Source organism: Castor canadensis, chromosome 7 (genome assembly GCF_047511655.1).
Source record: "Castor canadensis chromosome 7, mCasCan1.hap1v2, whole genome shotgun sequence".
Lineage (NCBI taxonomy): Eukaryota > Metazoa > Chordata > Mammalia > Rodentia > Castoridae > Castor > Castor canadensis.
This window is the reverse complement of record NC_133392.1, coordinates 125770511-125785295: the sequence shown is the minus strand read 5'-3', so window position 1 is coordinate 125785295 and position 14785 is coordinate 125770511. Positions and strand designations below refer to the sequence as shown.

Here is a 14785-nt window from a genome sequence, read left to right as displayed (position 1 = left end):
GGGTTCTATTCAGACTTTTATCCATAATCAAGCCCCCGTCATTAGGATAGCTGTGCTGTCTGTCCCATAACATTACAGACGATCATAAAAGGAAGGGTAATGACTGCAATTACAACGGAAGGGCTGGTTTAATGAATATTAAACAGCTTTGAACATCAAAGTGTGGACGGGAGTGGAAACCTAATACCTCTCCTTCCAGCCCCTTCCGCCCTGAGAGAGGGTAAGGCAGATGGCCTGGCCTTCTGCAGGGCTGTCAAGAACAATTTGCAAGAGTCACCAAGTGGCACTTTGAACAAGTCCTTCTGCCTGGAGGCTGGCCTAAGAAATAAAGGGATCTGCCATTATCTCCTCTGCAGCAGTCAGTAGGGAAGAAAAGCCCATCTCATGAAAGAAGCATGGGCCCACAAGGAGCAGACAGGGTCTCTTCTCCCAAGAGTCAAGATCTTGTTCAACCAGATGGCTCAGCAGCAGGGAGGATGGAGAGGGTTACCTAGTCAGCCTCCTCATACCTCCCCAGTCTAGTCCAGGCCTCTCCTTATTCTGTCTGCCCCAAGTCCTCAGCCTTCAGGCATGGCCACCATGGAATACTCTCTATCCTCCTGGCTTCACTCACTTATTTGGATGTTTAGAGGTGTGAACAAGACATGGCCCTTGGGCTCAAGGAATTCACAGTGTAATGGCAGAGACAGACATGTGAATGGGTGAACTGACACAGAGCAGTAACAGCTGTGAAGGCAAACTCACAGGAAAGAGTGGTTCAGGCCAACAGAAGAGCATAACTCACCAGGCAGGTCTGTGCTCTCAAAGAACCCCAGGTTTAGTTAGGGAGACAGTTATGTCAGTAGACTGTGGGGCACGTGTCTTGTAAAAAAATCCAAGATAAGAGGCATCTGGGTCTCCTTTGCCAATTGGGAAGGCTTCAAAGAGGAGGTGACCTTGGAACTGAGCCTGGAAGAGGGAGAAACTCTGTGGGGCAAGGAGGAGTGGGGTATCCTAGGAACAGGCAGCCCCTCTTCCCTGCTAAGCATTCTTCTCTGATGCTGACAGTCCATTCCTCTGCCCACTCCCCAACATACCCGTCATTCCCTACTGCTGCCCTGGTGGCTGTTCATGAACTGTCCCCAATGTTAACTATGCCTCATGCAGCAGTGACTTCCTAAGATAGTCCTGACCGGCCTTTTCCAAGAGTTCATTGGGGGACAGGGACAGGTGCTGTACTTGCAGCTTTCTCCTAGGACACTTGGACTCTCACAGCCTTGAGATTACTGAGGAGGCTTCTAATCCTTCTCCAAAAGTCAGGCTCCAGGCTGTATGTAAGCCAGGGCTGTGGCACACAAGACAAGAGAACCGTGAAAGGAGTGACAGCTTGTGCTCCCTAGGTGACTGCTACCACACAGATGCAGACAGAGGGCTGGGGAAGAGGTGTCTCTCCCTCTCAGCAAGGCCAAAAAACCCTTTGCAGGTCATTTGAGGCCCTTCATATCTTCAGCCCCTCTATACTTAAAGGCCACAATGGACAATTCCACTTACTGTGATGAGGGAAATTCTAGAGAATATTAGCCACATGTAGCTATTAGGCACCTGAAAGGTGGCTAGTGAGACTGAAGAATAGAATGTTAATTTTGTGTAACTTTAAATTTAAATAGCCACATGTGGCTAGTGGTACCACATTGGACAGCATGGGCCTCCTCATGATTTCATTCTGGCCTCTCAGACCTGCTGGATCCAGTACACCATGCCTCTGGCCTTGGTGTATACTCTTCCCTCTGCCTAAAATGCCATCCCCTTTTCTGTCTGGTTTCACACTGTAGAACAAGATTTGCCTCCCTGCAGTAGCCTGTACCAGGCTGAGTGATTTGCCTCCTCTAGTCTCCTGCAGTCAGGGGCTCCCTCTTGTCACAGCATCCTCTGCATGTAGTGCTGCCTACTTGCATCCATCTCAGGTTCTAGATGGGTGATGTCCATGGGAGGGCAACCTCAGAGGGTATACTTCAAACCACTTGGGGGCCTCTATACACCCCTATACCTGGGGGAGCTCTGTACACCCCTATACCTGGGGGCTTCTGCACACCACTATACCCGGGGCTTCGGCATACTCCTATACCTGAGGATTTGGGACAAGACTGTATCTGGGGGCTTCTGTAAATTCCTTATACCTCAATACCTTGGAGTTTGGCACACACCATTATATCTAGGGACCTCTGTACATCCCTATACATGCAGTTCTGCACCCTCCTATCCCCTATCTTCCCCAGAAATTCTCTTCCCTGGATGAGCTTTGGGGTCCTGGTGATCCAGTTGTAAAATTGTGGGCAAGAAAAAGAGTTGGGAATCATTTCTTAGGACAGGGCTCATTGGGGGAAGGGCACTTTGTGTTAGTCATGTCAGTGTCCCAGATACCCAGCACAGAGCCAGGCATAAAGGGATGAGAAACCTGTGAGGAGGGAGGGAGGGAGGCACTGGCAACTGCCTGGGGTGAGGTCAGGACTTGAACAGTTATCAGGGAAGCCAGTGCTGACACTCTACCTCCACCGGGCTTCCTGGCCAGGGCCAGTTAGAGTATGCGTGGGTTGAGACTCTGAAATGTCTGCAGACAGGTGGAAGGAGTTCCTGCCCCGAATCCCCCAGGTCACACATGCCTCTCATTACCATAAATGAGAATGGCTGCTAAGTCTTGCATTAGGCTAAAAACTTAACACCCAGTAAATATTTATTGATCATATGTAACCCTGATTAAGCCCCAGGGTGCAAGAGGCCCCGTCAGACCAGGCTACAGGATCATGAGCCTCATAGGATAGGATCAGGCAGATGCCCAGTAAGCACATCCTTGGGACCAGGACCTGTGTGATGCACTCCTGACTCTTCCATGTGGGAAAGAAGAGAGGTGGATACCCTTCCTCCAATTCCACCTTAAGCCTTTAGAGGAAGCTGCATGGGAGGGCTGTTATTTGCAGTGAGGAAATGAGGGGTCTGGTCTGGCAGGCCACTAGAAGAGAAGGGAGCAAGGTGAGCAAATGCCAGGTTAATAGAGTATGAGGGTTAGGAGCAGGGAGGGGGAACGAGGAATGGAGATGTTATTCTGTGGGTGAAGACATCTGTATAGAGAGTCTTTTCCCACTGATGCCAACTCTTATTGAAGCAAATTGCTAGAAGCCATGTTTATGGGTCAAGGAGGAGAGCAGGGCATGAAGTTGGCATAGAAGCCTCTAACCAAGTGTGTCTAGAGTCCCAAGGCTTTCACTCTTCCTCTGAGAGAATCTCATCTTCACCAGAGAACCGGCACTTCCAAGGAAGAGATGGTGCATCTTCTCCCTCTCTTCTAGCACATGGCTTTCCAGGACTTGGTTGGCCCCCAGCCCAGCTGAGGACTGGTTGCAGCACTCATGCCTGCCTTCCCTCTACCGGCATACCCTCAACTGCCTCCCCATCAGACCTGCCTGCACATCAGAAATTCCATCATTAGTGCTGTTCTTCACTTGAGCAAAGCACTGCCCACAATATGCTATGCACTCTGCTTTCAAAATATAATTTCCTCCCACCTCTCTCACAATACAGCTGACTCCTGATGCTTTAAATCACATAAATTCAGCATGCCTTCAATTAAACCAGATTTAATGTAACATATCCTATGTCAACAGAAACCAGTCAACTGCTGAACCTGAACTATGGAGGACACATAAGTAGAACAAAGGTGGATCCTGCCCTTGAGGGGAAGAGAGAACCAAGGCACAAAGGGAGAAAGTCATGAGTGCCCAAGGAGACTGCCAGGGTAAAGGAGTCTCAAAGAGACAACATACACATGTCTGGCTTACGTTGATGAGCAGCAGTTTCTCAAGAAATGGCTGCTCAGATTAAACCCCATTCCTTCCTTTGTTTCAAAGAGTCAAAGACTTGGGGAATATTATGATGTGAGAAGCAATGGGAACTAACATCCAGAGCAGCAGGCCTGACTGGGGGACTGACAGATGGGGATGGAGAAATGGGTGATGCCTGAACTTTGGGCCTGTTCCGGCTGGAGCTGTGGGAGTAATTTTAACTTCCCTACACCATGCCAGGTAGTAGAAATCCATCTATGTGGTTTCCCCAGCCACCCAGCCGGGAAACCTCTATTCTATATCCTTATACCTGGCCCCATGCCCCTCGCTCTGTGGCTCGGTGTAAATCCTCTTGTCTTTCTTCGTATGTCTCACTCTTTCCCTCACCCATTATCTTTCCCCTCCTCTCCTCTCTTTCCCCCAGCTCTGGCCTTTCACACATGGCATGAGAGAACACAGATATTTATATTAGAGAAGCGTTACCTCACAGTAGCCAACACTGAACCAGCTTTAAAGGGAAAGGAGTGTGAGGAAAAGCTTCATTGCCAAGGATTAAATGTGACCTGCAATCTTACTGGCTTCCACCTCTGCATTTGCCACTCTCAGACCTTGGCACTCTGAAGTATTTCTTGGTTTATAAGGTTTTACAGCTCTACTACTACCTCTCAATTTTCTGTGTCCAGAAATAAGCAAGCAACAATTCAGAGTGGTAAAGACTTGCTCAAGGTCACACCGTTGGCCCAGGGTAGAGCTGGAATCAGAAGTCGGGTTTCCTGACCCTGGCACTGAATGCTCCCTACTCCCATGCTCCACCCATAGTACTGTAGGGCCCCCTGAAAGAAAAGCAGTAACAGGTACATGGTGTTGTGTGTACTGTATGCCAGGCACTTGCTCAACTTTGAGACTCATAGAAGAAATGCATGACCCATTTAATCTTGATAACAACCCTACGAGACAAATACAATTATTTTCCCCACTTCACAGTCGAGTAAACTTCCGCTCGGAGTGCTTAAGGAACTTGCTGAAGGTCAATAGCAAATACACATTATAGCTGGATTCAACCCATGGCTTCCAGCATGAGCTCCATTGGCAAGCAATGCCTTCTGAGAACTCAGGGATTCTAATTCCAGTTTGGAGCTCCCCTTCTCCCCTACCTCTCATCTCTATTGTTTCCTGACGGGACCAGAGAATGGCAGGGCTCCATCAAACCTCCTTGTGGGCACAGGACTGATTCTGCACGTCTGGATCAGCAATGCTGCAGCCCACTTGGTAGCAGCCTGGCTGGGAGCTGTCAGCCGGCTGTCAGCCACACCACAGGAAAAGTGGGATTTCTCCACAGCTGCCCTAGCAGTTCAAAGGAACAGGGGCCCAGAAACTTGGCTAAGATGGCCTGTATTATGACAGGTCTGGGAACCTTAAAGGCAAAAGACAGCTTAATAGTGCAGCAAAGAAAACACAAGTTCCTCTGCTCGGCTCTTAAGGGGAGTCGAGAGCTTAGTGGGGGACCTGCCAACGCCAATCCCTTGTGCTGTCGGGTCCCCCTCTGGCAACAGGCATGATGTGCCCCAGGAAAACACAGTGCTTGCCCAGTTTTAGTCCCTTCCATAGACAATTATGGCTCAGGCCCTGGAATAGGCTTACAAGTCTCCACCTGGCTCATGATGGGCAGCCCATGCAAACACCAGCAGGGCGTAGGCAGGAGGAGAGTCTGGCACCAATAATGCATGTTTCAGGCATAAAAGTGTGGCTGTTTGAGCAGGGGTGCAGTAACCTCTAGCAGCTGGGGCTGTGGGCTGGGCTGCCTTAGCAAATATATTTTCATGCTTATTAGAAACACTTTCTTTCGTGACCTGGGATTTGTTCATTAGTTGGGTGGAGCTACTAACATGAATTTTTACAAGGAGAACTGATGGTCACCAGATTTGATTCTCTTGCTCTCCTCAGTCACTGAATAGAGGCGATATTAAACCAAAACAGGATACATACAGGTTGAGGGTCCCTCACCTGAAATGCTTAGAACCAGAAGTATTTGGGATTTGGGGGTTTTCAGATTTTGGAATATTTGCACATATATAAAGAGTTATCTTGGGGAAGGGACCTGAGCCTAAAGTTGAAATTCACTTATGTTTCATGTATACTTCTTTATTATACACACAGTCTGAAGGGTTTTATGTAATATTTTAAATAATTTTGTACTTGAAACAAAGTTTGATGGTGTGGAATTTTCCATTTGTGGCCTTATGACAGTGATCAAAAAGTCTCACCTTTTGGATTCGGAATGCTCAGCATGCAATATCAAAGTTTATTTGTTGAGTACCTATTCTGTGTCATACCCTTACCAAGCATTTTTCACATTTCCTGTTTTCCTTCCACTTAATAGATGGGAAAACTGAAGCTCAGCATCAAGGCTAGAGGTTGCCCTGTAAACATGAAGGGGAGCTGGAATTTGAACCTGATTTGTATGACTTTTGGGCCTGGTGCTTTTTCCATTACACCATGTCAGGAGGGAGAAGTCTGGTGCCCGGTGTTCTCCTGTTTGTTTTCACTCTTTATCCTCCTAACAGAAGAGGATCTTAGGCCCCTGGGGATCATGAGAAAAGTGGAGAATAGTGTCCTTGTTCTAGAAACCAAGCTGGTAAGCAGACCCTTGTGAGATTTTATGTGACTCGCTTCCCTTTTGTGCAGTAAGTGGTTGACAAATTCGAGCTTTCAGGGTACTTCTGCAATAAAGTCAAGGAACTAAAGAATTCACTGGGGGCTTAATGTCTTAGATCCCATCTGGCAAGGCAAATTGGGGTATATGGGTGTGTGGGATAAGGAAGAAGGACTGGTGAGCAGTTTTGTCTTTTTTTTCCCTCCAAATGTTCTGGATTTCTTTTCCTTTCTCATTAAAAAGTAACCTGATAAGTGTTCTCTCCCATGAAACTGTGGAATGATCTAAATGTGTTCTGTGGCTACTAGAAATGATACCATGGGCATGTATTTACTGGACTGGAAAGATGTTCATGATATATAGTGAAACAAATGCAGGCGGTTTCCAAATAGTATGTACAATAATGATCCTGGTTTTATAAATATGTATTAATCTATATGCACATGTATAGGGAAGCACAGATTTGCATGGGGAAATGTCTAGAAGTGTACACATCAAATATTAGCAGTGATTACTCCACCAGATGGTGGAATTTTATAATCTTTTGTTTATGCTTTTATAATGACTGCATACTATACAGTACTTATAAGTATGGTTTGGTTTTGAAGAGGAGAAAGACAGAAAAAGCTTTGCAATTGGATTACTGATTGGGTGAACTTAGGCAAATCACAAAGTCCTCTGGCCTCAACTTTGTCATTTGTAAGTTGGGGCTCCTACTCTACCTCCAGAGTAGATTCCCAGTCTTGGCTAGATCACATGGAAACACTTGGTGTCCAGTGCTGCTGGTTTGTGCTGGCTCCTACCCTCAGTCTCCTGTGTTCTTTCTTCCTGTCTCCCAGCCTGCCTCACTCCTCATCTGTCTCTCCTCCAACCCTCTCTGTGCTTGTCTTCAACCCATGATGACCAAGGAGACAGCTTTGCCTAGGCCCATAAGTCCCATAAGTGTCCCCAAATGGCAGCAACAGACCCTGCAGGGACCCCAGGATCTTTGCTTCGCTAACAGAGATGGTTTAGGGAGAGGGCAGCTCCCACATTCCTGCTTCCCTTGCAGCCTTTTTCCATGCCCAGCTCTCTCCCTGGGTAGCTCTGTCTGAACTGCTTCATGGAGCTGCAGCATACAATTCAGGCCAGAAAGGGGGACTGTAGCACCTCATCAACTGGTGCTACCCCCCCAAATACACACACACACACACACACACACACACACACACACACATACACGGATTTGCCACTCTCCAGACTAACCTCATAAGGGGTCAGGCCACTGCTTCACCTTTGCTCCTGCCTTCCTTCTACTGGATGTGCTCTTACTACAATGGAAATTTACTAATCTTCACATTATTTGTATTTCTTCTCCTCTTACTGGCTCCACTTAATGGGTAAGAAGACAGGTGTAGAGAGGTTAAGTAACCTTCCCAGGGTCAAAGGGCCAGGAAATCATGCCAACCTATCCCCTAGAATTGATCTCCTGAAAACATAACCTCTTTGGAAGGCCTTTTCTGACTCCCCAGCCTGGATCAAGGATCCCTCCACTCAGCCCCACAGCAGTGCCTGTCCAGAATGATCCAGTCATTATTTACTGAATCAAATAATAGTAATTAACCAGCAGAGTTCTAGGATGGCCATGCAAGTAATGAGTATCCAATCACTGAGAGAGTGGAAGAATGAGCTAGCAACCCTCAGTTACAGATCCCTGTAGTGGGGACTGTATATGTGTGCCTGTACCCATCCCCTGGGAGTCCAGGAACCCCAAACCCTGAGCATAAAACAGTGTAGCAGTTGCCTTCAAGAGGAGATCATGGGCTGTTTTGAATACCTCATGTTCTGGACAAAGCCACAGTTCCAGGGGGTGGGTCCCACCTCCCTGTCCTTGTCTGTCTACCCAGACTAGCTACATAATTTGCAGGGCCCAGGGCAAAATGAGAAGGAGGAGCCCCTCGTTTATAAGTTATTCAGAATTCCAAAGTGGTGACAACAGGGCATGAGACTAAGCCAGGCCCTGTGTGGCATGTGGGTCTCATGCCCATGAACCTGGCCCTGCCCACTCGGGGTCCTGAGTGAGCTCTGAATGCACACAGTAGGCAGTCGTGGGGTGAATATTCTTGAGAGTGCCTGGAATCTGCATGGATGCACAATCCCTTAGTGCTTTGGCTTCACCATCAAAGGCAGTTGGGCTGGATGTGGTTTTGTTTTTCTTTTTCCCAGGCCCGATTCTTAGCATCTCTTGGAGGCGGGGGCTGAGGGAGGCCTGGGGGTCAGAGGCTAGAGGTCACCCAGAAAACAACCTTCCCTGAATGGGTGAGCAGGCAGGAGCAAGCACTAGGCTCTGCTGAGCCTTTCTCCTTGTTTCTTGCCACAAGATATAAACTAATCTATTTAGTTAGAAAAACATGGTTTATTGCAATCTAAGTAATTTGTATTTCTTTTTCTACCACAAGATGTAAACTAATCTAGTTAGCTAGAGCAAGTTGGTTTAACTGAATTCAGAGTAATTACCCTCCAAAGCAAAGCGATGTGTGTGTTTTTTTGGTTTGCCGGGCTTTTTTTTTTTCTTTCCAGCATTCAAAGGTTGAGACGTATATGTAGTTATGATTAAATAAAACCCAGCCGTCTTTTGGTTTTCTGGGACCTTGGCCTTTCTGGAGGGTCTCAGCCTCTATCCCCGCCACCTGGGACTTCCCGAAAATGTGCTGGAGGTGGCATGGAAAATCCAGTCTGTGCTCTGGTGGAAAAACAATTTGTAACATTTCCTGGAGCAGTGGAGTTCCAGCTCACAGGGAGAGCTTGAAGAGGGCAGCACAAGCCTGGGGCAAGCCTGGGGCAACCCTGGGCTTGTGTCGGTCATTGCAGGCTTTAAGGGGCACCTGTGTGTACACCCAGCCTGTACAATAAGGGACACTCTTCTCAGACCCACTATGTCCCAGGAACTAACAAGGAGGAACCTCACACTCCCTAGCCACTTCCATTCTTACAGAGCAGGGACAAGATTGAGGATCAGAGGAAGAAATGACTTGTCTGCAGCCACGAAACTATGAAGCAGTCAAGAAATCCACAGCATTCCCACTCCCAGAATCCCCCACACCTTCCAGCAGAAGCCAGGCCATCTCCTGCTCCCACATCTTCTGCAGCAGGTTGCTGGCCCATTCTGAGTGTCAGGGGAGCTCCAGATAGTGTGAAAATGCTTTCTCATTATGCTCATTCTGTTTTCCCAACAGGCCCAGCTCCATCTTCTGTGACCCTATCTTTCCCTTCTGCTCCAGGACACTTGAAGACAGTGATTTTTTCTTCCCAAGCTTCTCTTCTCCATGCTGGGCCCAAATTCTGGAAGTTCTTGTAGCTACTGGCTTTACTTTCCACTATCCTCCTCTGGATGGAACCCTCTCTTCCTGAGCACGCTGGAGTAATGTAGCAGGTACAGCTTTTTCTCCACCCACTCTGGGGCTACGAGAAGTTAATATGGTTTCCAGTGGTTGTCTTGCTGAAAGCAGGGTGCTTGAGTGTGGTCTGCAGTCATTTGGAATGATACCATTTCTAATGGTAGAGAGACACTGAACTGGTCCTGCAAATCCAGCTGGTTGCTCACCTAGCATCTATTCTGTCCTCACCTGATCATAGACAGTACTCAAAGTGGCTGCTTTTATTTCCCCTGAAGGTCTACGCAGACCCAGGACAGGAATCCATGGGGTGCCCTATCAAAGCAGTTGGGGCAAAGTTCTACTTCTCCTTTCCCTTCTTTTCCTGCCTGGTCATTCTGCCCATCACCTGGCTCCAGAAAAGCAGCCATGTCCTTTCTGATTAAAAACATCAGGAAAAGAGAAACAAAACTGGAAAATACATCAAGTGAAAGAGATGGGGGGAAAGACCGTTCTATGTGTCTACATAGGCAAATATCACCTCTTCTAATCCACATGTCCTCTAAGGAGGGGTATTATTGCTGCAGTTTTATAGATGAGGAAATAAGGCAGAGTCAATTAATGTGCCCAGGTTTGGCAACCAAGTAAGTGGCAGAGCCAGGCTGGACCCCAGGCCCTCCGACTCCACATCCTGTAATCCCTAGCACGTGGCCACCTGCTTGGGTAAGTGTGAAACTTCTGGCTCTTTCGCAGCTTCTGGATTCTCTAAAGCCTTCCAGAGTTCTCAAACATACCACATGGCAGGGCCTAGGTAGCTGGACATGGGAAACTCATCTAGCTTTGAAAGCTATCCCAGCACCTGCTAGGTAAGGTCTTGATCATAACCCTATGTCTCCGGTGGCTGGGCCAAGGATTACAGACTCCTTCCTTCAGTCACCTTGGTACAATGACCCCAGCCCAGCGCTCTGAACACTAGGTCCAATCCCAATAATGCAGGTGAGAGGCACAGCACAGAGGCAGGAGGAGGGCAGCTGAACACAAGGACAAATGTTTTTCTTAGGGACTTCACTCTTCCTCAGCAATTCTCTCTGGCTCTTGTCCTGGTACCCTGGAAACACAGTGCTGTGGCTGCTGGGAGAGGAGAGCAGGGGCTTTCTGGGATGGCTGGGAAGCTGGGCACAAGGTGAAGGAATGCCAGAATTAATGAGAGCAGCTGGAATCAGCTCATTTACCAGGGGGCATTTTTGCAGCAGTATGCAATTGAATAATTGAAATGAGGGGTAAGTGCTGATAACTGCAAGGAGCCAGCTCTGGTACAAACAGAGAGTGCTCCAAAACCCACTGGACCTCTGTCCCTCCAAGGCCAAACCTTCTGGGGTGTCTAAGCCCAATCTCTCCATAGAGAGAAAGGCCAGATTCTTTGGCACTGGTTAGGAGACCTGAGTCAGCAGACTGAATAGGACCTTGGTGGGGGTGTGGAGAGGGAGTTGTTCTTCCTGCAAGGGCCATAGGGTGAACAGGACTTGCTTGAACCCTTATTTATTTGTTCAATAGGCACTGGCTGGGTCCTGACCTTACTAGGCACTAGGCTGGATGTTGGGAGGTCAGTTGTGAATCAGACAGACACTATCCTCTGTGCCCAGTGCCCTGGGTATGGACATGGTTAGACATGGTCCCTGCCTCCAGTGGTTCAGGCATGGGATAATTAGACATGCAAACAGCCTGCTCCAGGCCAGAGAGGTAAATGCCATGGGGGCGAAAGGGAGCATGGGAAGACAGGCAGGGCTTGTTCGCTGGGGTAGTCTAAGTACTTAGTGCCTGGCACATAGCAGGGGCTCGCTAAGCATGTTTGGTTACTTCAAGGAGTGAGACAATTAGGGAGAAACATTGCAGGCAGATGGAGCATTATATGGAAAAGGTGGGAGGTGCAAAAGAGGGGTGACCTCTTCAGGAGACTAGAAGCAACTCCCTTGAACTTAACCTTAGAAAGTCAAGGAAGGAGGCTGGAGGCCAAAGACTCTTTTTAAAGCCTAATGGAAGTTGGAAATACCTTGCTCAAAGTCAGTGATGGGTCCTGGGGCAGAGGCACGGGCCTTATTTTCAGCATGTGTGTGTCGTACCCAGCCCCTGCACACTGTCTGTCCACACAGGCACCTGTCAGCTGCCTCACCACTGTCATTCAATGGCAGGTTCAGAGAGTCTTTACTGGCACATTTTGCAGATGAGAACAGTTAGACTCCCAGAGGGCAGATAAGGTGACAAGACTCAAAGCCAGGTGACTGAGGACACCCAGTGCTTTTTCACTTCCTATAGCAGAGCTTAGATCTGAGATGTGAAACAGGGATAGGGGCTAGGCCTTTGTCTGTGTCCATCTGCTCAGGTCCAGAGCACCTGAGGCTCTGGTTTGGGGCATGAGGCAAGGGCCAGACCCTGGGAACTGAACACGTAGGGGAAGCCCTGTCACACTCGCCCCTCCCTTCCCTCCAAGGCAGTGAACCCAAACTGTAGCACGGCCTTGGCTGATGGGTCTCCAGGAGACACCTGTTTTTCATTGCAGGCCCCTGTGGCTCTCTGGCAGTGGCTGTGTTTGTTTTGGAGGGAGGATTCAGGGTGGGAGAAAGCCATTCCTGCAGTTCTGCAAGGGACTTAGGGCTGCCTAGGAGAACACAGCCAGCCTGACGGAAAGCCAGAGCCAGGCAGCATCCCTGGGGCACAGCAGATGTGGGCTGATCCTTACACCTCACCCCCCAACTAGTGGAGGGGCTGCAGCCTTTGGACAGACTTTAGGGGGAGATGATGCATAAGCAACTGAGGGAGAGGAAAACCCTGAGGACAGGCCCTTAAAACAGGCTCCCTGCCTGCCCTAGCAGTCATTCCTTCACTTGCTTCTTCATTCATTGAACATCCCAACTTCCACTGACATTTACCAAGGGCCTACTACAGTTGGGAGCCCTGGAAACACAAAGATAAATCAAACATGTCCCTGGTGTCAAGGAGCTTCCCCCATCTGGAGAGGGGACAGGGAAGCCTTCTGATGTGTGGGGAGAAGCAGGCAGGGTGGGAGGAGCGACTACAGGGGACCATGTTGGTCAGGAAGGGTTCTCAGGAGATGGGGTATATCTTGGAGTCTTGGGGGTCAAGCACAGATGGAATAGGAGGAAATGCCATCTCACACAGGGTGAGGGAATGGAAAGAGCAAACCCTGCATGATGCTGAATGGCAAGGAACTCCATGTGGGTAGAGAAGAGTGGGTGGAGAAGTCACGGTATGTGGGTAAGATGGGGGCTCTTCACCCCTCTTTTAATGCTCTCCCACCTCTCTCTCTCTTCTCCTGTTCAAACCCCATCTCTTGTTCCCTGTACTTCACATTGTCTGTAAGACACCTTCCCCTGTCTCTATCGTGGCTGTGATAACAGGCACAACCTAGAAAGCTCCTGCCGTCTCCAGTACTAGTCAAATCATTGTATGCAATTTAATGTTTAAATCCATGCTAGGAAGCAGGTGCAATTTTCTCATTTTCTTGATGAGGAAACAGGCTCCAAGCAGCTAAGTAATTTGACCAAGGTCACCTGTAGCCCCAGCAGAGCAGAGAGGAGCTGTGTCTAGAACCAACAGCCTGTGTCAGGTGTCATAGACGAGTTCACCTTGTGCGTGGTTGACCCTAGGGACTTACCTGAAAAATCATGGGCTACTGAGATGAGAGGCCCAGGGCAGCAGGCCAGGCAGGGCAAGAATTCCAAGAACTACTAGCAGATGTGCCTGAGATGCAAGATGATTATGTTCAGAATACTCCCCATGTCTGGGGTGATGGGCATCGGGGCAGCATGGGGAAAAAAGCTGCTGTCTCTATCACTTGCAGAATATTCTTCCCAAGTCTAGCAAATCCTGAATTCCAACCAAGACCTATGCCACACGTGCTGCCCATGGGTGTATGCCTCAGGGGAAGAGCTGCTCTTCAGGATGCCTGGTTTTCAGTCTGGTTATTTTGTGAAGAGTTGCTCTTTCCATTTGCAAAGGCTGTTGCACACATTTTCTTGTCTCATTCTTACAACAGATATTGTTCCCATTTTACAGGTGGAAGAACTGAAAATCAGTATAAAATAACTGTACACTCAAGGTGCTTATTGGCCTCAAAAAAATCTTATGTATAATCAGCTTTGAAAACTGTCAGTCAGAATGTCATCTCCCTAGAGCCTTCTATGTCTTCCTGGATAATCAGATGCAGGCTACATCCCACTGCGTGGACAGTTCAAGTTCACCCATTTATCGTGGTGGCTATGCTGTGACTGCTTTATCTGTTTGGGTCCTAACACCTTTCAGTCAGTTTTGCGCATAGCAAGTGCTCAACAACTGTGTAGCAAGTGGATGAATAATAGAACATTAGCCACCGTACTTAGAGAACCTGCTATCCATCAACAATGGAGACCTAAAGAATGATTAATCTTCCAAGTTAGATGCTCTTAGCCACCTTTTGTAGAAAGAAAACAGGCTCTGAGGGGCCTGTCCAAGGCTGCAGAGCCAGTAAGTGGAAATTCAGAATCTGAATCCAGGTCTATTTGATTCTAAACTCAGTGGCCTTAACTGCTACCCTCCACATAAAGAAATTCTTGTTGACTTTACTAATCCTCCCTCCCTCTTTCCCTTCCTTTCCTTGGAGGCAGGCAAGCAGTGGTAGAGGAGACCACGTGGAAGTATGCACTCAGATAATAATCTGGAAGGCTGGCCATGAGCCAAGATGGGCTGGAAAGAAAGTAGACCAAGCTCTTCACGCCCAACCGGACTCCCCCTCCTCACCCTCCTGCAGACTGGGGAAACCAGTGACCAAGGCCACAGAGTCAGTGCTCAAGGTAAACAAATCCAGGAACTTGAGCTGAGCCACAGTTTGGGCTGTGGTTCTTCTGCCCATGCTGACAGGGGCAGGGGGAACTAGGCTGCCCAGGCCTAATTGGTCCCAGAAAAGCCCC

At 48.5% G+C, this 14785-nt stretch overlaps 1 protein-coding gene and 1 long non-coding RNA gene across 3 annotated transcripts in view; one reads left to right on the top strand and one right to left on the bottom strand.

Moving 5' to 3' along the window:
• Window positions 1–14785, bottom strand: part of Trabd2b (TraB domain containing 2B) — a 204417-nt gene that overhangs the window by 126750 nt on the left and 62882 nt on the right. The window lies entirely within an intron of this gene.
• The window catches only part of LOC141424949 (uncharacterized), a 64903-nt gene that overhangs the window by 44906 nt on the left and 5212 nt on the right, over window positions 1–14785 (top strand). Inside the window, exons 2-3 of the long non-coding RNA XR_012449920.1 lie at window positions 9684–9880; window positions 14483–14668. This is a non-coding gene — a long non-coding RNA (uncharacterized lncRNA). The remainder of the gene's footprint in view (window positions 1–9683; window positions 9881–14482; window positions 14669–14785) is intronic.